The sequence below is a fragment of the Vidua macroura genome, chromosome 1, assembly GCF_024509145.1.
Source record: "Vidua macroura isolate BioBank_ID:100142 chromosome 1, ASM2450914v1, whole genome shotgun sequence".
NCBI lineage: Eukaryota > Metazoa > Chordata > Aves > Passeriformes > Viduidae > Vidua > Vidua macroura.
Window position 1 is genome coordinate 112,596,650 of NC_071571.1, and position 27,879 is coordinate 112,624,528.

The window sequence follows — 27,879 nt, forward strand, 5'->3', positions numbered from 1 at the left end:
TAGTGGAAGGTGTCTGTGCTTATGACAGGGGTATTGGAACTAAATGATCTTTTAGATCCCTTTCATTACAAACCATTCTATGATTAAATTTGAAGAAAGAAAATCTTCAGAATTTTTCTATTGCAATTTTAGTAAATTGTGCAAATTTGAGATTCTCTGCCAGTTTCTTTAGTAAATACCTACTTGTCAAAAGTTTTCTTTATTTCCATTATTTTTGAGGAATTGTTTCTGAGGAGTTTTCCAGTCTTTTTAAGTGTTGAGATAACTTATCTTTAGGGAAACTGGTGCACACTGAAGCCCCTTTCTTCTGCCTTCTTACAGGCAGACTTGCCTGCATTTTTATGTATGGCATATCTGTTGTTTTATATATCTTGCTTTCTCTTCTCTCCCTGCTGGAGAGAGGATTGCCCAACTGAAGACCAGTAAGTTGGTTATAGAGATGCTCTCCTCCCATCTGCCCAGACATCCCTTCAGCAGCTTCTATTCCGAGCCAGCAAAAATACATAAGGTTCAGAAAAAGGCAATCACCTTGACTTGCATTGACAGCCTGCGTGATACTGGGAGGAAAACAATATTTTGAATATGAGAGAGGAAACTTTAAGAGCTAAAAGTGTAAGTAACTGTAGGTTGAGGCACATGGCCAAGTCTCTGCAAGCTCTCCACAGACTGGTACAGATGCATGTTTCCCAATGGTTTACCTCTCCATAGGGTCAGAAAGAGTGCATTTCATTTAGTTCTTGGAAGTTCTGTGTGTGCTCTGGCAGCCCACCACCTCCTCTGCCTAGTCCTGCTCTTGGACAGAGCAGCAATCTGCTGTTGGGTTCTCTGTTGGCACACCAGAGGTGAAATCTGACCTGGCTAGGAGGAAGAGGAGGAGGAGGGATCCCAGTGAAAGGGCTGTGCTGGAGCATGCCCGTGCTGTTGATGAGTGCTGAATTTCAGCTCCTCTTAGTGGCAGGATGTTGGCATTTCTGTTGGCAGCTGTGTTTGCTCACCATCTACTGAGGGAACACCCCCTGATGAAGCTCACTTCAAGCTTTTTGCTTACAGTTTGAAAGAGTGAATAAGGTCAGTAAGGAAAACAGGATTTCTCTTTAGGGAGAGCCTGTCCCCTGCCCAGACTTCTCACATTGTGCTACAGCTTTGCTCCCCTATCTCTCTACAGGTTCGTGACTTTATGCTGTTGAGCACTACAATGAGATATTTTAACCAAAATCCACTTTTCAATCCAGCAGGGCGAGGAGCAGAGTCCCATGTGTGACTCCCATTAGTCCTGTGGAAATGCCATGGTTTCTGTTTACAAGAGGCTGGGTTTGTAACAATTACTGTTTTAACAATTTAGAGCTGGAGTGCTATGTTTGAGTGCTATGTATTTCCCCTACCATTGGGAAGCCTTTGGCTTCCTCATGGTACATTACAGAAACCTTGCACAAACTGCTTAAGCTCATAAAAAACACTGCTTAATTACTCTCTGGAATAAAAACCAAAACATGCATCAACACAAGCCAGTAATATGTTAGAAGACACTACAGAATTAAACATAAGACCATCTAGCAAAGATGTAGTGCCAGACATAAAGAAAACACTAAGAAAACTCCTAAGAGTTATTCTATGTTGTTTAAGAAGCAGTGCCTTGCTGATTCCAAAAGTTCATGGAGTTGTTAGCACCTTGCCAGCTCATACCTGAAAATGGGAGAACAGCGTGTGTTTTGTAGGGCTGTGGTGCATATAAAGCTTTTCCATATATATATATTTGCCTTAATCCTGTACTTTTTTAAATTCTGCTTTTTTTTTTTTTTTCCTTAATTTTGTAGCATGAACTCTTATTCAGACTGTTTTTCCTTTTCTGTTAGCTCTAGAAGATCCTGCTCAGGTCACAGTCCTTATTTTATTATAACTTGGCAGAAAAAGGCAGGAAAGAAACTGTTTGATCTGAGAGAGAACCATGCAACTTTTTTTTTTTTTAATAAACTCACATAATGAGGCAGCTGAAAGAAACTATGTCACAGTGACTTTAACCAAAAATAATCTTGTATAAACCAGTTTGCATTTAAACTTGGAAAGAACCCATCACGGTATCTTCCACACCCACAACATAACCCGGAGTACCATTCCTTTGACTGGAATTGAATATCTAATCTTCAGCCCATAGATTAGACGAAGCTGTCTTCTAAATGCCCTACTGCCCCTTGGCCTGCATTTGCTTCTCCTCAATTCATCACCTTTCTCTCTGTGAGGAAATCACAATGTAGATAATGTTTTGCCAAGAATCTGGCAGAGCTATCTTTCTTTTTCTATTTTTTTTTTTTTTAATCACGTTGACTAATGCTTCTGTTCCAAAAGCTCAGTGTTTCCATGGGCAGGGTGGACAATTTAGGGACATATGCATATATACTTAATATATAAGCTGTCAAAACTTTAAAGGGATACTTGAGAAGATTATTTTCCTTTCTACCTAGCTGTGAAGATAGGCTACTGCATTAAATGTGTAGCCACTGGCTCCAGGCTAGCTGTCCTTCTAGCTCCCTTTGGACTTTGGGCAAAAAGTTGACCTGGGTTTGAACTGTCCCAGAGTCAAGTTTTCAAAAACAAAACCTGACCTAAGCTTTGTGAAGACTGAACTACTCCCAGTTTCATCTATCTGTTGTAGGTGTGTTCTGCCCATAAGTTTGTAATCTTTGAGATACAGGGGAACAAAAGCTTGAGATACAATCATCTGACAACTTGTCACAACTGCACACAGCTGAATCTCAGCTTGAAGGTTTCCATAAATGTGCTGTCTGAGCTATTTAATAGCTATCCACAGAGGGGATGAAACCCTGTGCTTGGAAAATATATTATTACTCTGGTTGTGTGTTCCTGTAATTTTTCTCCAGATGTCTACTGAAATATTTTCCAAGTATCTTTTTATTTTGGGTGTATCTTCAATTTGTATAGAAATGTAAATTAATCTCAATTAAGATAAAACCCTGAACATTAATTTTGAATGAAATATAACTGTCATACTGAACTATATTATGATAAATAATGCAGCACTGAAATGCAGTGCAGTCATTTCATGTGAAAACTCCTTTTGCTTTTGGTGAATGCAAAGCAGCCAGTGGAAACCACTTCTGCTGTGTTGTGTTCTATTTCAAACATTTTTGATTTCATTCATGTTTACTTCAAAATGGGTATATGGAAAACGAGAAGGACCTGATAAAGTATATTCAGCCATTTGGATTGTAATTCTGTGTCTCCACCACGTAGCATATAATTAGCTTTAGGCTTTATAGCTGTCTAGTCTTGCTAGGATGTCTAGGAACTTTTTCTGTTGATTAACTGAGTATTAATCCTGTCATAACATCCTCATGAGAGAAGGGAAGCAATGAGTTTGCAAGCTAGAAACGAGTCTTTAACCTTTCATACTGACCAGGAACTTCAGATTTGCATAAATGGGGACGAATTGAAATTGAAATAATGGACCCTTTCTGATACACAGCATGCTTTTAAGTACCAATGGAAAAAAACTTAATGAAAGACGCACAGATCCTGAGCACAAGTGGCAGCCTGCAAAGAACTTGGTCTGGCTGCATCTCCACCATCTGCCAAGTGCAGGGTGGGCAGGCTGGCCGTGCATAGAGCATTCCATGTGCTCCAAATCTTCCTGGAGGTACCAGTGCTCTCTGCTGGCCACAGAGTCAGAGGCCAGTTGCCTGGTTGCACCAGTTGCATCCGTGAAGTTAGATTGGATGGATCTCAGCCTCACTCATTGCTTATGAGCAAATGTGGGCAGGACTAAAGGGCAATGTTCTTTTGGTAAGTGATGGCATTAGTGGGTTTAGACACTTTTCTTTCTTTGTTTTATTCATCCTTACATCTCACAATGGACTGTTTACTTAATGCCTGCAGGTATGTATGACAGCTATTACAGGATATTTACTGTACTTCCTTCCTTGCACTCTTGTCTTGAGTGTGAGAAATTGCCACATGAGAAACAACTCAGAAACACAAGTGGGGAGGATCACCATGAGCATATCTATGTGTTTCTTCCAGTTAGCTGTTACAAAGATTTCAGATGGAAAAAATTCAAAGGTGTGTCAGACCTGAGTATTTAAAATGAATTCGTGTAGAGACAAAAGTAACACTTAATCTTTTAATCACTGAAATTTAATCACACTTAAACTTTTCCAGTGAGAGGCATTTGCTGACATGTCAAAATAAGGCGGGGGGGAAAGAATGAAAGAAACAAAAGGGAGCTAAACATGTAAAAGAGCATGAAATGTGGCTGTATGTATCACACAAGTTCTTCTTCAATTTGGAATCCTAATTCTGCTTTACAAAACATAAAGACCTTGTAGATAGGTATATAAGTCTATAGCAGACAGACTGTCCTTGAGCTGGAAGTCTGGAACTGGAAATTGATGAACAATCTTTATTATTCTCAGCTCCAGCTGGCTGAGGGATATTATTTGATCAGTCCTTTCTGTGAGGACATGAATAGGCAACCCAGTAAAAACTATAATCCAGGAATTTAAAGTGGCAAGTATTGTGTTAATAAACAGGCAGGGAATATGTGGCTGAATGGCTTGGGATTTTGTGGTTAAACAGCTGAAGAGATCCTTGAATCTGATACAGGCTTTGCAGTACAAGTATATTTCTTAAGAAATATATATGAGGAATCCAGAGGAAGTAGAAAACAACTTGCTTAGACTGAGGTTAAATGACAGCTTGATTTCACAGCCATTGCAAATGGCCACTGCCATCTTCGATTTTTGCAAATTCATAAATTTGTAAAATCTATTTATTCATCCTTCCACGTGGGCAGCATCATATACATGTTGCATAAAACAAACTGTAAATACTGACTAGCTTGCCATTAGTGACTGGACTATTTTCATGGTTTAGGAATGGTATTCCCCAATTTAGTACTTCCATTAAAAAGCAAAAGTACTTCCCTCTCTGGTGGGAGAAAAAAGCAGACATCACAGACTGAGATAAGAACAATTTACTGGAAATAGCACTGAGCTAAGGAAACAAACAGTAACAGCAACTATAGTAATAACAAAAATATTCAAAGAGAGGGCGATTTACATGGCAAATGTTCATAAAGCTCAAGTCAAAGAAAAACAGTGGTGGACAGACCCTATGCCTTCCATGCTTACTCCTTCTTGGAAGAAAAAGAGCCCCTTTGCCCTGTCCCTGGCTTTTCAGATGTCCCTGATATAAAATGGTATTGAATTCCACAAGGTCTTCGCCACACCCTATCCCACTGATCTGGGCCAGAACCAGGACAATTCTAAACAGCTTATATAAGCATATAGAAAGGACACATGCTTTCACCTGCTTGCCACCAATTCTAGTCTGTTATTTGACTTGTAATACTTGATTCAGTATTGTTTGTAAAAGCAATATGATATATAACATATATTTACATTTTCTTTATAAAAGCAGCCTTTGTCACTTAGTACCAGGACTTGGTATCTATGGCTATTTGGGTTGCTACTGGAAAAGTCTTTTCCATCACTCTAACATACTTTTTTTTTCCTCTTTATTTTAAGGACTAAATGCTCGCAAAATGTTATTTTTCAAAACAAAACTATTTTTTGCTGTTAAGGAAAAACATCTGAAACCACGATAATTATTTGTCTGTCTCTGAATCAAAAATAGTCAGGCTGATCCAACCTAGAGGCTAGATGGGCTTAGTGTCAATTTTTTATTTGGTGGGGCTACAAGTTATAAAGAGTACATCATGTTGAAACTGGATAGATCTGAAAGGAATTAAGCATCAAATTGTTCTGGACTTTGAAAGGTCATGCACATGCTGAAGGTAGTGATGATGTCTCTAATGAGCTTGTAATAAGACTAAATGTAGAAAAGAAGCTTGTTCACTCTTCTCTTTTTCTTAGGAATTGAAAAAGGAAATTATGATTACAGCTGTAAGACTTTAGTTAGGACCATTTAAATTTGGCTCATCTCAGCGTAATGTGAGATTATGAGTCAGTGCTCCAGAAGCAGATAAATATAATTACCCTTTGTGATTAGTGATAAGCACCCTTGCCACTTTAAGAGATGCAATAAAAACCAAATAACAAAGAAATTGTAAGATGCTGAATTTTGTCTTGTGTACTGATTGAACTCAGTCAAGTGTATGGTTTTGCTTTTAAACTGATAGTGAAAGATTGCAGCTCCAGGTGGGGCTGTATGTGACTATGCCAGCATGACAGCACTGCCTTCTATCAAAGCTTCTCCTCACACATTTTACACTGAACAGTGCTTTTGGTAGTTTTTGTAGCTCTTCCGGCAGGCATTGTTATTCCTTGGAGAAGGAGGAATAGGAGGTCACGGGAAGACAAGAGAAGTGGGTTAAGAAGCAATGGGTTTTTTTCTACCAGTAAGTCTCAGTACTGTACATGTATTCTTGCAGTGTGGCAGTGCAGTCCTCCTGTTGCCACCAGGGGAGAAATCTGTCTTTACTAAATGCACTGACTTCAAACAGGATGAGTTAGTGGCACAAAATCCTGTGTGTAAGCAAGCCCTACACCTCCACTTGCTGTGCTTTGCTCTTCTTGCTCAGCCATTTGTACTTTAATTATAAAACCCCACGTTCTTCCGTTGTTTATCTCTCGTTATTTTGGCATTACTGCAAGATTTAAGTTGCTTCTCAGATGTGCTGTTTTTTGTGTGCATTCCTTTACTGGTAGCAAAGACTTATGTATAGAACTTGAGGCTTTGATATAAGTGAGTTACACAATCATATGGCTTCGAAACCAGGGCAGAGTAATCAGTTTTTTCTTCTTTTATTGACCATTATGAATTTGGAATATATTCTTGTTTGAGATGCTGGAATAATGTAAAAAGCAAATACAAGACTGGGAAGTATCTTGTGTCCCTTTGGTTGCCAATCTGGGGTCTGGAAGAAATTTTCTTGCACTAGATGTTGGCTGCATTTTAATTTTTCCTTGTAGTTCTGAGCAGAGATCAGGTGGGTCAAATACCACAGATCTCCTGCTCTTTGTTCCAGGAACAGAGTTCATATTGTTACCATGTAGGTTGTGGTGATGTCCAAAACATGCTGGCTGCTTTCCAGGCTGGAAGAAGGAAGATGTACCTGCTTGGAGAGTTCAGTTGTTCCGGATGACAGAGATTGAGAAAGCGTCCAGGAATAGCAGAGCTGAACAGAAAGGCTGGTTGTGGCCAGCGTGATAACCAGCAGTCTAAGCTGCAAAATGTTGACATAGCTGCTGCCAGTGTTTACCAAAGGAGAGCTTTAAGAACACATGGGACAGACATCTTTGAGGTGTGGTTTGAGTATAGCCTGTGCTGCTGTGAAGAGGAAACCTCTAAGTCCTTCCAGCTCTCCATGGTGCTCTCCAGTGCAAAGCTTTCTAATTGCAAACGCATCCCCCAGCTCTGAATGCTGTGCTTATCCACCAAAGTGCTCCTCAGGAATGATAATTCTTGGTCAGCTAATCCCCTTTGATAGAGTTAGTGTTGGGTGGGCAAAGTGGTCAAGGCCAGGCTCTATGAATTTTAATATTTTTTCCCCCATTTTCTGTGTTTAGACAGCATAAAGTAATTCCTGGTTTTGGGAATCTGGGGTTTCAGGAGCCAGAAGTTTATGTAGAGGAATATATGCATTACTAAACAGATAGATTAGCACAATAAATAACAAACTGAACTAGTAAACTAGATTTATTAGTTAACAAAACAACTTAATTGGCATATTTAAGGGAAAGTTGGCTTTTTGTGTAAATTGACATGTTCTGTATAGGCAGCAAGGTATGTTATAGTCATCCATTTAATAATTTTTTTTTGTTTTGCTTTTAATATTTAAACATAAATCAGCTCAAGAGGGAAATTTCAGAAACAAGCTGTTCATCAAGTGTATGGATTGGTCCAGATGGAGTCAGATATTCTAATCAAGCCTTCAATCAAGGGGAGTTACGTGATTGATACTTGAGAAGAAACTCAAATAACTTGAGGGTATATTGAAGCATATTCACTCAATTTTTTGATTCAATTCAATTCACTCCAGGTTTTCTTTAAAGTAATGTAATGCTTCCTTCTGACAGATCAGAACTAATTGAGACAAATATGCTGGGAAGATCCTGAGTTGCTACCTCTGAAACGAAGGGGGAAAGGAGTCCTGCTCAAGTAGTCCAGTTGCCTTTCTTTGCCTTAAATTGCTGCAGTTTCTCCTTATTTAGATCAGGATTAACATCACACAGACCAGACTGGAGAGATCATATATTCATTGCTTTCCTGGAAGTGCCCCAGATGCTGAAGCTGTCATGTAAACTTATTGCTTTTTAAAAATAATGTTAAGGCAAATGAGAACTATGACAAACTGCATTTTTGTAAAAGGACCTTTTAATGTTTTGTATCTCTGCATGTCTCTTCCTCTGTGTTGCAGATCCTGTGCTTCCAGTTGAGGGTGGGAAGCAAGGTATCACATCGCTTTTTAAACGTGGGACTCATGAAGAATCTGGATGCACATCCCTCTGCATTGCTTTGGCATTTTGTTTCATCCTTGGCTTTTGAACAGCAGGTTCTGGGCTTGCCAGTAGCCTGGTTATTCCTATACTTCACTTCAGTCCTGGTTTGTGCTTTCTATATGAAAGGGCCATGTCAAGTAGCAACAATCTGAATTCTAGGTTGAAACTTGGCAATAGCAAAGCACTAAGTGGAGGAAGCTGTATAGGTAGAACAGGATGGGTTGCTTGGAAAGAGATGCTAAAACTGGGGAAAAGAATGAAGAAATATCATCTGAGAATAGCTGTGGAAGGACCATAGCCAAAACTGTGGACTTTCCAAGTGTAGATCATTTGAATATTTTGGGGATCCAGAAAGAGTCTCAGCTTCTGGCTCCATCTCTGTAACTGTAGGACTATGAGTTCAGATCCAGACTTTTCATCTGTTTCTTATGTATATAATAGCCTGAATTTTAATCTTGGACATAACACCCTGAACTTTGGAGAAAACTGCAGCTGGGTCTTTGTTGTAGTTTTTAGAAAGTTGTTGTGGATTACAGCAAGGTTCTTGCAGTAATGCTGGGAGGCTTAATGTTCAGCAAGCAAGGGGTCATGGCTGGAGAGTGCATAATGCCATTCAAGAATATTGAAAAAATATAAAACGAATTAGTTGTGTGCACAACCTCCTGCCTTTGCCCTACCCCTGTGTATTCACCTCCTGCCCTCCCCAAAATTTTGTTTAAATCAATTTTTAATAGGTAATGTTTGCTGAAACATGGTGTACTTGGCTGAATAGATATAGACAGTTAAGTCTATCAGTCAGCACTCAAGTTTTTGACCAATAACCTAATTTTTATAACCAGTCTAGAACTACATAGAGTTTTAAAAACCATTCCAGAATGTTGTATGAATAAATGGGAAAAAGTTGTGTAATGGTGCAAGATGATGCTCTTTGAATCATAGAATATCCTGAGCTGGAAGGGACCCACTAAGATCATCAAAGTCCACCTCCTGGCCTTGGACAGGACACTCAAAGAATCATACCTGAGAGCATTTTCCTAATGCTTCTTGGACTCTCTCAGGTTTGGTGCTCTGACCACTTCCCTGGGAAGCCTGTGCCCAACCACCTGCTGGATGAAAAATATTTTTCTAATATCCAACCCAAACCTCCTCTGGCAGCTTCAGGCCATTCCCTTGAGTCCTGTCACTGGTTACACAGAGAAGACATCAGTGTCCATCCCTCCCCTTCTCCTCACAAGGAAGTTGCAGACTGCAACGAGGTGTCCCCTCAGTCTCCTCTTCTGAAGCCTGAGCAGACCAAGTGACTTCAGCCACTCCTCATGAGGCTTCCTCTTCAGACCCTTCACCACCCTCGTGACCTTCCTTTGGATGCTCTGTGAGAGCTTAATGCCTTTTTTATATTCTGGTGCCCAAACCTTCTCTCAGCACTCGAGGTGAGGCTGAGGTGAAGCTACAGAGCAGAGCAGGACAATCCCCTCCCTTGCCTGGCTGGCCATGCTGTGACTGATGGCACCCAGGACAGGGTTGGCTCTCCTGGCTGCCAGGGCACTGCTGGCTCATGTTCAACTATCCACCAACCCCTGGGGCCCTTCCTGCAGAGCTGCTGTCCAGCCTCTTGTTCAGCAAAATGCGATGCTGGAGAATGCGGGCATCGATCCCGCTACCTCTCGCATGCTAAGCGAGCGCTCTACCATTTGAGCTAATTCCCTCCATGCACAGTCAGAAATGAAATAACTATATAATAGATATCATAAATATTACTACTGTATAAATATCATCATCATCATCATCATCATCATCATCATTATTAATAATAATAATAAAATTATTTCTGGGAAGTGAATTTGGAAATCCCATTCATCGTCTGACGCTTGAGTCTGTATATCTAATTCCTTGCATATGGGATGGAATGTTGTGTATCACATCAGCAAATGTAGCACAACTGTGCTACATTTTGGCTTAGCTCTTTATTGTAGGTTGGTTTGAGGACTCCTGGGTTCTCTTTGCAACTTCATTCTTGGTTACTTTTGGCCAAGTTATTAATACCTATTATTCCTTTTTGCCCATTTATTATATGACTGTAATATTTTACTTGTTAGGTTTATGGAGCGAATGAAGAATTAATTTTGAGAAATTATCTAAGTCTGGAGGTCTAGAAGTGTGGCCTTTTAATCTGAAATATCTCAGTGTGTCATCTATACTTTTGACTTTTGCTATAAGGTTAATTTTTATTGTGCTTGGAAGGACATGGAAACAGACATGGTGTTAGTCCTTTTTCTTCAGGAAAAGGCGGCAAATCTGTCAGCTTCATGCTTGTGATTGGCATAAAGTAAATGGTCATACTAAGGAAGGTTGCTAGAGCTTTTTGTGGGAAAGTAGTTGCTAAAGAACCTGACAAAATTAATGTGGGATGAAAAGAACGTTAAAGCATTTCCAGAAAACACCACCACTGGCAAAAGGATTGCTCTTTTTCTCCCTGTATACAGGTGCAGAGGAGCTTTGTATGGCAGGATGAAGGGATTGATCCTTGTTTCCTTATTTGGTGCTCAAACTAGTAAATATGGAGAATGGATTGATACAGGTCTCTGCTGCCATTGGAGCTACCTAATTTTTCAGAGGTGTTTTAAGACTAACCAACCCCCTCACTGTGATAATGGTAAGTATGTAGAGTTTTCAAGTATTTTTGTGGCCAAGGTTGAGTTGAGCTTTTGCTGCTGCAGCTAAAAAAAGCACTGGTACCCTCTGCACATTGAACCAGAGAGAAATATATTATTGGCCTGCCTAGTTTGCCCAAAGAGGGTTTTTTGTTCTGTTTTGTTTTATCTGGGAACTTTTACTTGTGGATTGTAAGTTTGGAAGTAACACTTTGACTGAGAAATCTAACTGTCTCTTTTCCTATTTTTAATTTTTTTGTGGTTACAGAAATGATAATGCCACCACTGGTTTACAAATAAGAAAAGGGATGTTTCTGCTGAGTTACAAAACAGTTGTAGGTCACACTGCTTGCCTTGTGAATTCACTTCTGTGGGGGATGAGGGCCTTGTACAATTCACCTTTTAATGCTGGGCTTGAGTATGGCCTCCTGGATGGAGTAAGGATTTACGGTATAGGCAAGTGATTCAACGGGAAACCTCACAGGTCTCTCTGGTCAAATTGTGCCTCATAGATTTCAAAATTTTGGGATTCATTTGGAATACATTTCGCATTTCTGTTTTCCCCTCCTTTCGTAACAGAACATCTTGAGTCCGCATTACAATACTTTCCAGGCAAACTTCTGAAAGCTGAAGTATTTGCAAATAATATTCTTTTACTTAGAGAGGGTGTTCTTTGCTCTCCCTGATTGCAACACCTGGGGACAGTGAGTTGTAAGGCACAGCTGAAATTCAGCTTAATCAACAGAGAAATGAAATTGAGGTCACAAGGGGGAAGTTTTCACCCTTCCAAGGCAGGACATTCAAGGCCTGTGAGTGTTAGTGTGTGTGGAAATTTCACCCATGACTAAACCCAGACTTGGCTGCCCTCCTGGTTTTGCCCAGAAGTATCTCATTGAAATCTTTGCAGATGTCAGAATTCGCACGGAGTGACTAAGCCTGGATTTTCCCTCCTAGTATGCTGTTGCACAGTGTTTGATAAAGTAGCTGTTCATTGGCACTCACACCAAGCTGGGTCCATGTTAGTAATAGGTTGAGTAAATTCTGTAGGAAGCATTTCTTTTTCTTATGTTCTAGCTTGAAAGGTGTTGTATGTGCAAGAAACCCTTTCTGTTTTGTGAAATAATAATTAGATTGATTATGGAAAAGTCCTCCTTCAGTGTCCTCTTGGTGGTTTAGCAGTTACTTATCCATTAAGTAATCAAGTAAAAATGAACTCTGCTATTTCTGCTTCTATTATTGCTGTTATGCATATTCTGGAAGTTACTGTGTGAATTTTTGGCCAACTAAGTCTGTAACACATGAAGAGGGGAAAGTTGATGCCTGAAGACTAGGTGTAAGTTTTCTGAGAGCCCAAATTATGACTAAATGTAATGTGTTTTCCAAAGTAGGCCTGGATTTTCTCGTAATGCCTCAATATATTTTAATTTAAGTATCATTTGTAAACCATTACTTTACAGTCTTTCTGCAGGTATAAATCTTTAGGGGCAAAAGCAGTTGATTGACATTTTCCTCAGCTCATGAGGCTGTGCTCTGTCCCAGAGAAACGAGAGGTGATTATATGCCAGAACACTTGCTGCTCTTAGATGCCTGGAACTGCTGTTCATTCAGCTCTGGTACAGAGGAGCTTCCTACATTTTCTTTTCTTCAGTTTCTCCCTACCCTCCCCACTACCTGTACTTGTTCTCTGTTTTCTAAATGCATCTGCACGTGCACATACAGCATATGCAAAACAATATCTGGAAACTCTTAAGAACTGTAGGGAACCGAGTTGAAAAGGCCCTAGAAAAATGACGAGGATTGCATTGCAGTGCGTTCTGAATTCCCCTAGGTGTCATGTTCTAACCCTTCTGAGCCTCTCTCTGCACAGGCAGATTCTGTTTCAATTTATGTTCATCCAAGATAAATAGCTGCATTGCTTGAGGAAATATTAATTTTTGAGGAGAAAAAAGGTCTTGGACATGACAATGCAAACACATAATTAAAAGGTTGTGCCCTTAAACCATAAAATGCACATATTTTTCCTATATTGTCTGATGGGTTCAAAAAGAATTGGGAATGTTTGTTTTGGCTTTTCACAGCCTTCCATTTGGAAACAGTTATGAATGTGGGACTTGTAGTGAACAGGTTTGTAAGATGCCTTTTTCTTTTTTTTTTTCCTTCATGGCAGACCCCACAGGCATCTGCCCACCTCTTCTTTCTTGGCTGCCTGTTTCTACCCCCCATGCTGACACTTGACCCTCATCCTCAGCTTTTTGTGGTAAAGGGTAGATGTAGTGACATTTTTTTTGGCAAGTACAAGGAACAGCCTTATGACTTGCCTTCCCACAGCCTTCTGTTTCCCATGTCTTTTAAAGTGTCATGTGTCCTGGGCTTGCAGGCCCCAGGGTGCTCTAGATGTGGAAGAGGAATAGCATCTTTCTACAGTGTATTTGCTCTCTGGCTAATTCTGTATTTTTACCATTCCTTTTATTTCTACTTCTCAATAAAAATGTCTCACAGGTGTTAAAGAGGAAAGGTGGCTCTGGGCTAGCCTAGTGTTAGTGTCTGTGTCCAGTACTGTTGATGTGCCAATGTGCAAGCTGAGAGAAGTTTCATTTGCACCAATTTGAATCCTTTGTCCTATGAGTTGTTTTTCCTTCTATTACACATGATAGAAAGCAACCCTGACTCTCACCCCTTTCTTGCCTATTCTGTTTAAACAGAATTAAAACAGCATATCACTTTATTGGCCAAATTTATTTCTCCAATAAATCTCTTCTGATGGACATGGGAAATGCAATTAATTCTGAAAAGGTTAAGACTCTAAACCCTTCTCTGAGTGTGAAACACTGGAATATCTGGCTTTTGACAGATGTAGACTAAAGGAAAAAAGAGACTATTTCTTAGAATTTGGAAGTGGAAATGCAATGTCATTATATAAATCAAAGGGAAATCTCCTCAGGGGATTAAGTCTCCCAAGAGAGACTCTGTCCCAGAGTCTTCTCTGGGAATGGTGGGTGTGGCTGCTGTGGCTGCTGTGAATGATCAGGCTGTGCTAATGGGTATGATGTTGGTACTGAAATATGACCATCTGATGGGGGTTCAGACCATTATGACAAGTTGCTTGTTAATGTCTGTCTGAGTCTGCAATATGGCAGAAATAAAAGGCTTTATGTAAAATCATCTGGTTCTTAAGACAGTAATGAAGGCTTGGAAATGAGGTTTGTTCATGCTTTCTGTTTGACATCTACATTAAAACATGCAGAGCACTGTTTATAATAAACTATGTTGCTCTAAGTGACCACTGTCCTATAGTTAGGAAATTTGATATGTCTTTGTTATACACATTCCATTAGTAATGAAAATGAACTTTTCTTTTTTGTAATTTGAATTGTAATGTGTACTTCTGACATGTACCAGAGTTTTGCTACAGGTCATCTGGAGTGTGATAAAATAGCTCTGACAGCATGTAGTAACAACTAAATACTTACCTCTCCTCTCTCTGTGTATTCCTCCAGTACTTCTAATTTAGGCAAAATGTACTTACCTGAAATTATAGGCAGGATGCATTGTTGCAGATTCTGGGGTTACCCTTCTCAGTTCCTCTGAGAGAAACTCTCAAGAAGTCCTCCTATCACAAGAAATTTAAGTGGGGCATTGTTTTATGGATGTGACGTGAGGACACAGCACAGACAACCACCCAATCCAGGTAACTAGAGGGAAGTTATAACAAAATCAGAATGGTGATATAAGATGTTAGAAAAATAAAAACAAAACTTCTAAAATACATGTCAAATCTGCCTGGTACCAGTGCAGGTTTTTCACCAGAGAGCTGCTCACTGGTTGTAGGATGCAAGATGCTGCATTTGAAATCCTTTGCAGTGATGATGATGCAAGCAGAAGGGATGTTTTTGAAAATGCTAGCACAAATATAAATTCCGAGTCTTTCCTTCTTTAGTTGAGTAAGGTAATAGTGCATAGCTGATGTTTGAAGACCAAACAGGGAAAACAATCTCTGGCTGCTAAAGAGACCATCAGGAGGCCAAGAATCCTCATTAACTTAAATCAAGTTTCTCTTGAGGGAGTCCAGATCTAATGGATGAGAGCTCTATTCTACAGGCAAAGATGGATAAATTGTACATTAACTGGGCAAGAAAATAGTGATATGTATCAGGCTTGGATTAAATGTGAATATTAATTGGGTGTAAATTCTCTGGTTTCTTCTTGACAAATGGGATGCTAGAAGAAGTCTCTATAGCTGTGCCTTTGAACCTCGTTGCGGGTCTTGTCCAGCTCAGGATATTCTGTGTTTCCTCATTACATGAAACAGTAGTGCCTGTTAGCCTTGAGCAGCCCCTACTTCCATTTGGGTGAGGGCTGTTTCTGCCACCGTGAACCTCCTATTTTTTCCCTCTTCCTGTCTGCTCCTTGAGCTGGAAAGCTCCTTGAGCTGGAAAGCAGCTCACAGTGTGAAATGGTCTGTCCCTCCCTGGTTTATAAGTGCCTGCTGGTACTTGCTGTGTTGTATAGGCAATGAGGAGAGCCTGCAAAGGGAGCTGGGTGTTACTCCAGGGGGTGCTCTGGCACAGCTGGCCAGACTTGGAGGTGCAAAAGCTTTTCAGTGCAAATTATGTCTTATGTGAGACTTGTTCATGCACTTGCTGCCTTAGAACTTGCTATGGTAAGAGAAAGGCCAAGGTCAGGTTGGATGGGGCTTTGAGCAACCTAGTCTAATTGAAGGTGTCCTTATCCATGGCAAAGGGTTTGGAACTGGATGATCTTTGAGACCCCTTCCAACCCAAATCATTCTATGATTCCATGAAGAAAACAATAAAAATACTCTTCAAATAGCTGACTTTAGAGTCAACTAGAGTGCAGGTGCCTTTCTGTAATACATAGTTTCCACCTACTTTGTCTTAAGCTTGGCTTTTTTTTTTCGCAAATTATTCAATGAGTGAATTATTCAAAGTGAGTGCTGGCAAAAAGCTGGGCTTCTGTACCAGTGCCCTTTTGTTGTTGCAAATGGAGCAGCAGCTGACCCTGCAGTGACAGGGCTCAGGAGCTGTGGCGCAGCCGTGCTGTGAGATCCAGAAAATGGAGAGCATTCGATCTTGGTCCATGACAGGTTTCCAGGGCAGGTCTTATGGCATGAGTAATTACAGGAAGCAGGATATTTTGCAAGATGTCAACTTAAATGTTTTAATCGGTCCTTTTGGTCTTAAAAGAAACCAGTCTTGTTTTCAGCACATAAAACATGGTGTTACATCTGGCTAGTTGAAGAGGAGGGACTTACCTTCCAAACTCATAATGCCATCCAAAGTGTGATTCTTTCCTTGATAAGGATTATAGTTTGCTGATGTTTGAGGAGAAAAATTCTCTGAGAGCTGAATATGCTTTTGGCATACCAGGAAGCAGGAGAACAGGCTGACTTGAAGTAAGATTAATATGATCTTATGGTCAAATATAGTAAAACAGCTCTGTGGTTGGAGTGATGGTAAACACTGGTCTGCAAGAGCTTGTTTTTTCCCCACCACCCAGTTTAGAATGATTTCAAAAAGTTTGGTTCTCCTCTATTTTTGATCAAAAATGAGGATTTCAGATTTTTTTTTACAAAAAACCTTGGACATTTCATCAGAAAGCTGAACATCTGAAAAACCCAAAGTTAAAAAAAAAAAAAAAATTACTTGTCTTGCTACAAACTTTGTTGTTCCATGTTAACATTTTTCTTTAAGGACTGAAATATTTGCCTTGAAACACCAAAGAAACTCTTGGTATATTCAAGAAGAAGGCCCAATACATGGTGCATCCTGGGAGATGTAGTTTAATCTGAGAGGCCAAGCCAAATCCAATTTTAAAATTCTCGAGAGATGACAATATAGCATTCCAAATGAAAGCTTCTTGGGCTCTAACCTGAAAAATACTGCTCTGTAGGGATGATAAACAATTTGTCAGGTCACTGGAACATTTGATAAAAGACGTATGCTTGTAAGGAAAATGAAATGAACTCCTTTTTTCTTTCTGGATGGTAGCCTTGTGAACCCAGCCCAAGAAGGTCAGAACAAGTCCCCTCTGAATCCTTCATTCATCATCTGTGTAGAAGAACTGCACCTATGGGACAGTTGGTTAGCCTGCAGGTAATTCCCAAACTAGAAGAGAATCCAGCTCTATCTCTAATATAGCTGTGTCAGCTTTGGTACCAGGTTTTATCAGTAAAATAAACAGACATGACTGAATTGTACATGGATTCAGTTGGCAATGAAAGTTCAGTTGTGCATCTGAAATATTGAAATTGAGATTGCATCTCTCTTTTAAATACACAGATTGGAAATGAAGTCGTAATTTGAGAAGACAGCATTTTTATATAGTAATTTTTCTGGCTCTAGCTATCAGTAGCTTTAAAAGTATTTTATAAATAAAGGGATGTAACGTATTATAACATGCAATGGTACACTTGGGACATGTAACACAAACCTTAATGAAAGTTCACGAGAATTTAACAGGCAGAAGTTATTTTTAATTCACAGTATCTTATCTGTTTTCAGTTCTTTTGAATTACAAAATGCAATTGGGATGTCTTAAGTACTAATTCTTTGCCAAATTTAATTTGTTTCCATAGTAAAGGTATTTTCCAGTTACATTGACATGAAAAGCATCTGAAACCATTAAATTTTGTTATATTTTTAACTTTAAAACATTCATAATGCTGCCAAGAGTGTTTTTTTACAAATTTTGAGACAATTATTTTTCTCTGGGACAAAAGCTACCACAATAAACCTATCTTTCTTTTTTTTTTTTTTTTTTTTTTTTTTCTTTTTTTTCCCCCTGGCCTGAGGGGTTCATAATAATTTTGAATGAAACTTCCTGTGTAACTGGGTGCTCTGATGAATGGGGGCTTGGGGCCAGAGATCCTCATTTGATTATTGTACCCTGCTGAAACAGAAGCAAGTGGATACAGAACACAGCAGCTGCTGGGCTGGACACAGTGCGTTGGTGGAAGGCTCCTACTGTAGGTCCTGAGAGAGGTAAATCCCTAAGGAAGGACCGTGGTCCTCCCTTGGGCAGAGAGCAACATGTTTTGTTGCTACAGTTTCTACATGTCCTCTATGTTTTTGGAAGAGGAATAAGACTGGGTTCAGGACACACATGGTGATGGCAGTGAAGGTGGGTAAAAGATATACTTCTATCATGAACAAGACTGAATGGAGATGGGCATCAAGGGGAAGCTGTGAAAGCATGTGGAAAAGTAGAAGCATTGAGGAAAAGAGGAGCATAAATGGTATCCAGTGGGACCTGCCCTAATGACAGCTCTTCTCTTATTGTGGAATACCAAAGAGTGATGATGGAAAAACTCTTGAGTGCCTGATGGATGTGACAGGGAAGAGCTTGCAGGGCCAGACCTGAGCTCTTTTCTTGTATCTCTAAAACAAAACCCCGCTAAGACCCCAAACTGGCAGTGGCCAACCGTGTTGTTATTCATTGGTGAGTTGTGCAGCAGCAGGTGATTTCTGCAGTTGCTGGTGCAGCATGTGAAACAGCAGTGCCTGATTTCAGAAAGGACGAAGCTGCACAAACTGTGGAGATAATTGGAGTTGTGTTGTCTGGTGCTTCAGATCATGTAGCAAATGGTTGACATCAGGTCACTCTAGTTATACTGCTCCCATTTCACCCTGTTCCTCAATCTGACCCTTGTTTAAAGAAAAGATAATTTATTTGGAAGGCTTGAGTCATACTTTTCCCTTTCTCCCACTTGTTTAGCAGAGTGTATGCAATACTCGGGAGGCAACAGAGGAAGACAAGGGAGAACTGGCTGTAACAAATGACTGCATCCTCACGGCACACTTTGGCAGCACAGACCTTGGGAGATTTCTGATTGTGCCTTCCTGTGACTTGCTCAAGATGGAAGGGCGTGAAAGGGACATTGTGTTCCTGGAGCAGACATGAAGAGAAAATGATAGGGAGCACACTCTCTGTTAGGAGAGGCATTGCTGTGTGAGAATGCAGTAGAGGCTCATGACAGGTCATGCTGTGCTACATATGGGTAGATGACAGAAGATTTTGACTCTTGTTTTAGAATGAGTACACATGTGCATGCTCTGGATCAGGGAGCATTTTTTTGCACTGCTGGCTAACAAGGCATGTGCTACAGAGTCCTTAGCGAGAGGGCAGGAAGGCATATGTGCCCATCCAACAGGCAAGTTCAAATTGTCTCCTTAGTTGCTTAAAAATAGTTCAAAAATAGATGTCTTAAATGCTGTTACTCCAGCAGGATTACTCAATAGTGAATTTAGCTTTGGATTCGCTCCATGGCCACAGTCTTCATTTTAACTCCTCATGAAAGAATGCCACAAGGCTGCTTTTCCATCTGATTTTGGTGGGGAAAGGAAAAGCTTTTGCAGAAGCTGGGACAAATGAGTAGTATTCAAGATTTTTCACATCGTGTTTCCTTAAAGAAGGCAAAGGAAGTACATAATTATTTGGAAAATAATTTGGCAGATTCTTCCCAGTGCTAGGCTGTTTAATGCATCAGCCTGTCACACTTAAACAGTTTAGGGATCACTTACTGTTTTTTGATTACACCTGAGAAGGTTCACAGAAGTTGTTTTGACAGGGCCTAGGTTTCTGTTACTGAGCTGCCTCATATTTTTTCTAATGAAGAGATTAAACCTTAGCAAAACAATTTTTCAAAATCTTCAAGCCTGCAGATATTCCTAACAGGGTAAGTGTTTGCCCTCCTTCCACTGTCTGTTGTGAGGAGCCCAGTGTGTTCAAATGGTATGTTTAACACTTTTTCAGATTGCAGCCTTTTTGCAAAGAAGAAGAGATGCAGAATAGTGTGGCACAGATTCTAGTCTTATTCAAATTAATCACAAAATTATTGGAGTAACAATGCATAATCAGCAAACTGTTCAATACACTAGGTCCTACTATTTTCTGTTGAATTTACTCCAACTAGGGGAAGAGCTCTGTGTGTTTTTTGGCAGTAGCTTTTCTGGAAAATGAAATAAGTGAAACTATTCTCACAGAGAAGGGGATGGGGAATGGTTTCAGGACTTCAGATTTTGTAATGCAATTCTTTAAGAAACTGGCAGTGAATGAATACCTATGCTCATTTAGACAACAGCAAGATTTTGTAAGTTTTCTGTTATTTAAGGTCTAATCTCCCACTGAAGTTAAAGTTGAAATGTGTTTCTCAGCTTGGGGTGTACAGTGTTTATCAAAAAGCCTCAGTAAAAACCTTGTGTAGTCTGCAGTTGTCTGTAGTCAAGTGTCTCTTTCTTCTCCAGCCTTTTCTAGACCTCAGGAGCTGGGGACATTAAGAATTCTGGCATTCTGAAGATGTTGGTTTTAGCTTCACTTAAATACTACAGAGATTCACTGCAGTTGTCTACTTTATTTTAAAAAGTGCTCATGAATCATAATTAAAAGCATTCTGCAATACTGTGAGTTTAAAAAGTACCAGGTTGCTTAGCTGGGTTATTATACAGTACAGAGCTTGTTTTGAAAAGATTTAATATGTGAGCCTGCTGAATGTTTGGGCATATTCAGCAACACACGTACACAATGCTGCTCTTTTATTAATAGAAAGTTCACTTGACACAACAACACACCAGTGTTACCTTTCCGACACAGATTTAGGTGGCTTTGAAACCTCCTTTCAGGGTTTCATGTTGGCTGTGTACATAAGGTGAAGAGCCAGCTTACAGAAGAAATCACTGATAGATGTCTTTCCAGGGGATCTTGGCAAGAGTCACTGCTATCACCAATACTGTTTCTGGTATCACTTGCATCCATCACCGCAACCTGTCAAAACAGGTGTATTTATAGGCCTTGAGGGACTGAAACAAGAAATCAAACGTTTGTATAGCATTTTCCATCAAGTTCCCAAGGACTGAGACTCAAAGGATTTTGATATATTTCTACAGATTACTTAGCTGTGCTGAGTATTTCTATGTTCTCTTTAGCAGTCAATCGACCGTTTCTGTACTTAGGTCTTAGAAAAGAATATTCTCTCTTCTACCAACAAAACGTTGGTTGGCTTCAGAAAAACTCAGAAAAATATTTAAATTCACATCAGAACTGGCATAAGAGCTTACTTAACACTATGAATTAAGTTAAATTAAGAAGTAGTGCGCCAGTGTGATTAATTAGAACTACTTTGCTAAAAAAGTATGTGCCTTGCACTGAGATATTTTTTTGTGCTCTTTCTTGGCAGCAGTTAAGCTCTAGGGTACTGGAGGCTGCCTACTCCTTGTAATGGCTTGGAATAGTTAATGGTGTTGAGTTCTGGAAGAGGAAGAATCCCACTAATTGTGCAATCCTCCTGGCACTAGAGTTTGGCAGGACGTCCTCACAGTGAACCTACGCTGGGTGTGCCGCCCTTTGTAGAGTGTGAAGCACAGCTTCGTGTGCCTCAGGCTGCAAGAAATAATAATTTTCAGCAGGGTGAGGGAACTTTAGTGCATAACTTTTCAGGGCTAGCATGACAATCGTGACTTTTCAGGAGATTTATGTTTACTGTAATGCAGCATCCCATTTCTCCAAAAATTTTTAGCAGTGATGGTGGTGAGTGATAAGGAGACAATAAAGCAAATTGAGTTAATGAATGTAGTCCTAAGACTATAAAGGATTTCTTTAAAGGTGAAGTGCACAGGAAAGGAATATTTTTTACTTTGTTTTAAAGAGAGAGATTAATGCAAGTTCAGGAAGGGAGTATTCAGTTGTATCGATATGTGAAGAAGGTGCCTCTTTTGGCATAATCCCAGATGGAAATAGTGGATCATGATAACAGCATTTTACTTCATGGTTTGTCAGGACATTATTAAGTGGCAATTAAAGTGACTCAAGTGTTCCAACACACAAGTTGCTGAGGGCCAGCAGATGATAAGACCAAGATTAAAGAAATTGACATGCAGATCTACGTTGTCTATGAAATGGCTGTGACAATACAAGTAACTTAATCCTCTTTGATGTTACTTCCATAAACTCCTATTCTCAAGAAAGCTTCATGCACAGCTCTTTTACTTCTGTGACTAGGGAATTGTAGTCTCCTTCCATTCTTTACATCAAATGATTAGCTTGCATTCTTGTTCGTATTTGCTCCAAGAGAAGAATGATCAAAAGTTTTCAGCTGGCCACAAGCCCTCCACCCTTTGGAAATGTTCTCTTGACCATGAACAATTTTTTCTTGGTGTCTTTTATAAATAGGAGCAAAAATTTCCAAGGAGGGAAGTTCTGGTTGTATGCGCGAGAACTGAAAGGTGCTTTCCAGGGCGAGTGTGTACTCTTCCACAAAATCTGGGAGAAGACTGGGAAACTGTGCCCAGAGGTAGTGTATTGTGCCAGCTGCAGCCTCAACTCCAAAACTATTTGGTTTGGCTCGTAGTACCGAGACTTCAAGTCCCTTCCCATCCACCCCCTTTTTAAACTTGCTCCCATATGTACTGTCTTGTACCTTTGTCCTGCAGCTACTTGTTTTTTTCCCTAAATGCTTTCTTGATTCCAAGCCTTTTAGTTTAGTGTAACCTTATGAAAAATGACAAAATTATTTCTTCTGGGTTGTTTGCTTCTTCCAAGGATGATGATTTTTATATTATTTGAAGGAAGAAGATTTTGTCTTTTCTTTGTTCAGTTGGCCAGACAACTCTTCTATTTGAACAAATTTTGAAAAACTAATTAAAATACAAAATAAATATATATTTTTTTCTCTTTTTGATGGGCCCTCACTTCTGCATTTGTCTTTGTAAGCTGCAAGTTGCAAGAGAGATCTCTGGCTAAGTGGGTTTTCAGTAGAAGAAAATGGATTTGCACTATGTAGCTAGCTGATGATTTTTTCCTTTTATATTATTGGAAATATCAAGGGTTCAGGGAATATTCACTGTGTCAGCAGCCTTGTGTCTAATGAGGTTGTTTGGACTCTGCTCTCTGAGCCAGAGTAAAATCTTTGAAACATGTTAGTCACAATTTAACTGAAAGTGGGGGAGGTTTTTAACAGTGAGCTTTAAGTAAACTGCATCTTTTTGAATTTCCTGGGCAGCTGCTTTTCTCTCTTTGATGTACTGTGCCTGGTGATGCTGTTAATGAAATGCATAATTATGTGTTACATAATAAAACGGAGCTAACATGAAGGTGCCTAATAGATTATAATGATGTGGAGGCCTGAGAACCTAAAGACTACTGGGGGTTGTTGAAAAGTTCCTCTGGTGACAAAGATGATGTCTAAAGAGGTTTGAATAACTGTGCTGATAAATTAATTGTGGTCTCTTTGTGTGTAAATGACATTTTTCAGGATTTTGTATATAGAAAGATTATTGAAAAAAAAAAAAAGTACAATTTGCTAGGCTGCTGATGTATGAAGTGTCAGCGCCGAGTGCTTCCAGTGCCTATTAGAGCTGCTGGCTTTGCACAGATGGGTGCCCTAGGCAAAGACATTTTTGGCACAGCCTGTCTCACCCGTAGGATCAAAAGGAACCAAAAAAAAAAAAAAATCTGGCAATATGCACAGAGAGTAAATTGCATCCTAAAGAGCAGCCCCTAGAATGCAGTCTTGGAATGAATATTGATAAATGAAACATTCCGCTTTATGGCTGAAGAGTTGTAGGCGTTTTGTGACTGCCCCCAACTTCCCTCCCTCCTTTCTCTGCTTTTGTCACCTACATTTTCGCTCTCCCTCTGTAATAATCTGTATAACTTGTTCCCTCCAGAGAATCTTTAGGAACTGTTTTGTACACATAGTACTTTTAAAGGAGAGGGTGTATAAGCTTCCAGCCCTGGACCACATGGGCTCCTGCTGGTGCTGGGCTGTGGCTGGGCTTGCTTGGCTGCTGCTCTGGGCAGCAGACAAGGACCTGTCTGCTGGGGGAATTAGCATGCAGGGAGCTCCAGTATTTACAGCCGGCTAGTTACTTGGCACTAGTTCCCTTGGGTGGATGATTCTAGTACCTACTAAGAGTGCTTTTGTGCAGGTTAGCTTCAAGAGTGCTTTTGTGTGAGTTAGACAGGCTCCTATTTGAAGGTGAAATTTTTCTCACTGTTTCTCACTTCCCAAGCACCAAGGGTACCCAAATGGGCAGTTAGTGCAGAGTAGCTAATATGCAGTAAATTCACACCCAAGCTCACTGAGCATGAACTTCCTCATGCAGCCGAATCCTGAGGCTCTGCACTTTGTCTCTCTCAGCAGGGAGCAGATGGCCCTTCTCTAAACAGGGAATACCAATAAAGCCTTATGAAGAGCACAGATATTGTGTGCATGAAGAATCGTGCTTGTCCATGTGCTTATATGAGATGACTTGAATCTATCACAGTTCTTGGGTTAACTTCTGTGTCTGTGATTTTTGTTAAGATACCCGAAGAGGACAACTTTGCTGCTGAATTGACATAATCTTTGTCATTAGTAGATTAGGGTTTTAGCTGCAAGTTTTGATTTCTTCCTTCTTCATCAGCACCGAGACAGAATACTTTTTATTATGTGAATGACTGCATCTTTCATGTGTGAATCTTTCTTTGTTGCAATTCCCTTTCCCAGAATTTATTTGAACTCTTAATTAATGGTTTTCTCTAGGTCTCTGAGTACTAGGATGTGAAATCAAGTCAGTTTTTAGATAAGACTTTGCTTTAGGCTGGGATTCATAAATAAGTTGATCTACAATTACTGTGCTACTTCATTTTATCTTAAGATCACATAATGGGTTAAGTTTTTGTGCAAAGTTTTCTTGAAATTTTCTAAATTATTTTTCTGTTTTTTATGCTTATACTTCCAATATCATTGATTTCTAAGTCATCTGCACGTTTTCTTTATGGTTTTGCTCCAGTATTGCCTATATCCAAGAGAATTTTGTATCACAGAAATTGCCTCTCCCACTTCTATCTATAGTGAGAGTTCTGAACAACTCCACTGGTGCTATTGTGGCCAAAGTTTAAATTTACTTACGTACAAAAGATATTGCTCAAAATGCTTTTAACATGTCTTTTTAAAAATGACCTCAGCCATCCTAGCCTGCCAAAGATAAACAGCATTTCTACTCGACAGGCATTAACCCTTGGAGGAAGTGAAGTCCAACGCTGAATGCAGAGGCACTTGCTCCGAGCATTCAGAGTGCTGTTGTAGAGAGGAGCCATCCACCCTTCAGATCCCAGCACTCAGGAAGGCTGCAGGGCTGGGGAAAATCAGCACAAGCCTCAGGGTTTCTCAGTCACAGATGTAAAATGCTGCTGAATGTTTCCAGCAATAAAAGAGGAGGGTCTGGGCCAGGTCAGCTTGACTGTTCCTTCTAGAGGATAGAAGGGTAGGAGGAAGGCATAAAGTGGGATGAAAAACAAGAAGAGGTGGCTGATGAGCCAGGCTCTGGTTCTTGCTGTTCTGAAGATATTGTGTATAGGCTAAAACAATCACTTGAAAGTATTTTTTTAGAGTTTAAGTTTCAAAAGTTTTTATATTTAGAGTTTCAGAGTGCTTTTATAGCTTTTTATAGTAATTTTTACTGTTGGTTTTATTCCAGAAGAGTTTCCTGTAGCACAATACTTAAAAAAACCTTAAAAGGAATTCACAATAAGGATACTCCATTTGTGTGAATGAGTTGCAGCAGATATGATGAAGCAATTCTTAAAATCCCACAGTTGCTGTTTTCCTTTTAACTGACATGTTCCTGTTTTTAAATAAAACAGTTGAATGCTAGGTTTAAAGAGAAATTCAAAGAATGCTGTGGTGTTATTGGAAATCTCTGGCTATGTCCAAGCAGAAAGGACAGTTGCATGACTCTGTTGTACATGGCTGACCATGCCATATGAGTCCTTTGTTGGGATAAGCTGTAAATCGTCCTGAATGTTATCTTTTCAAATCCAGAACAGAGAGAGGAGGAGGGTGAAAATTTAAGCTTGGATAAATTTCCTACAGCTTATCATGCAGAAATGTGTTTATTGGCATTCTTTGAATGCAGATATTTGAAGTGCTTAACAATCTCTAACTGATGAGGTCTATTAAATGGCCATCTGCTGTAATTCACTTTGTCTGAATTGGAGAAAAGTTCCTGGGCAAAAGCCTCTTAGTCTTATGAGGAAAGGTCACATATTTAGTCCCAGGGTAATTGCTGATGAATATACCTGTTTAACGGGATGCAATGATAGAGGAAATAGTGGGATGTGAAAGGAGATGGCAATTTTTACTAAAAAGCCTTAGTAAGGTATCGTAAGGAGAATTTCTGTGCAGTGGTTTTCACCATGAAAAATATTTGACTTAATTTTGAGTGCGAGACCCACTTCACTGCGGGTCTAAACAACATTAATTATATTCCTATTACTCTCTGTTTTGTGTAGGAGGATTCACTCTGAATCCTTTATTCAAAGGCAGTTGTACTTGTGTGCTTTAAGTCGCTTCCCCCACAGCTGTTAGACATTTGCAGTAGCAGGTCAGGTGAACTTGGTCTACCTTTGTGCTTAGTTATAGTGGTCGTATGCAACCATGGAGGTAAAACCAATCAGGTAATAATAATGATATCAAGGGTAATAAAATATTAAAACATACTACATACCTCACCACTCATCTGAACATACAGTCACTACATAGGGAGAAAGGACAACTACACATAGAATAGGTGTTGTGGGTGAGATATCATAATTTGTGCACATGATTTTCTACAACCAGAACTTCATGCCAATTCATAGGTTTGTGATTGTGGTGACAGGGACGCCTGCACCATGCCTTGTACTGCCCAACATTGTTCTGCAGGGTAACTGGTGTTCCTGCTGCTTGATCTCCTCAGCTGGACTCCTGTTGGAAGCTGCTTCATCCCTTTTCTGGCATCCTTCAAGATAACGTTTGTCCAAGGATCTTGTTCTGTCAGGAAACAGGAGTAAGGGAAAACAAGTATATATCTCCTGAGCTCAGCAAGAAAGAAAAAAATTTGGATTTGTTTGCATTTTTAAATATTTGTCACAACGCCAAGCTATTTAAAGCAATCTGGCTACTTCATCTCTACTTACTATCCTCTTCTACATCTGAATTATCACAAGCCACCTGAAATATGGGAATCAGATGTGAATTTTAATGTAAAAGTCATGCTTCAAGCTGACAGGGCTGGGAGGGGGAGTTGTCACTGCATCAGCCAAGATTCTCTGGTGGAAGTGTTGATTGATAACCTATACCTGGGAAAGGAGGGGAGCACCCTTCTCCTTTCAATGGAATGAGTTGCTTTCCATTCCCTTGTGAAAGAAGTAGGTAGTCCTGTGTAACCATTGCCTTCATCTCCAGGTATATGAAAAAATGCAAAGTCCTTTGTTCCATTTTTTCCTTAGGTAGAGTTCACAAATGATCCAGTCCTCCCCACTGGTAGTGCTGTCTGTCATGCTGGCCAAGATGGTTAGTGACTTGTTCAATGTATCCCTGTAGGGACCTGTAGGGTTCCCTCATGAAGCTGAAAAACATTCCCTACTTGGATATGGAACCTTGTGTTCATTACAGGAGAAAATGGTGAGGTCTTTCATGTTGCTGATCTGTAATTTTTCTGTGTCATGTCTTTTGCAGAGGCTGTGTGGCTTCTCTGAGACCTGGAGTTTAGAGAGAAAAAGGGGAAAATGGAGACCCTGACCCTGAACAAGGTCCCCATGGTGTGATGTGCTGTACAAAGAGAATGAAAAACTCTCTTCAAGCTTATGGTAGGACCAGAATAACCCTGCCACTGGAGTCCTGAGAGCAGTAAGTGCTCCATAGTGCTCAGTTGGATGGTGTTTATTAGCGGTCCAATTGAGAATCCAGCAGAGGTTTTCACGGACCATTGTCA

At 39.9% G+C, this 27,879-nt stretch overlaps 1 pseudogene; it reads left to right on the top strand.

Annotated features, from left to right (window-relative positions):
* LOC128808454 (chloride channel protein B-like) overlaps positions 1-27,879 on the top strand; it is a 92,997-nt pseudogene that overhangs the window by 9,883 nt on the left and 55,235 nt on the right.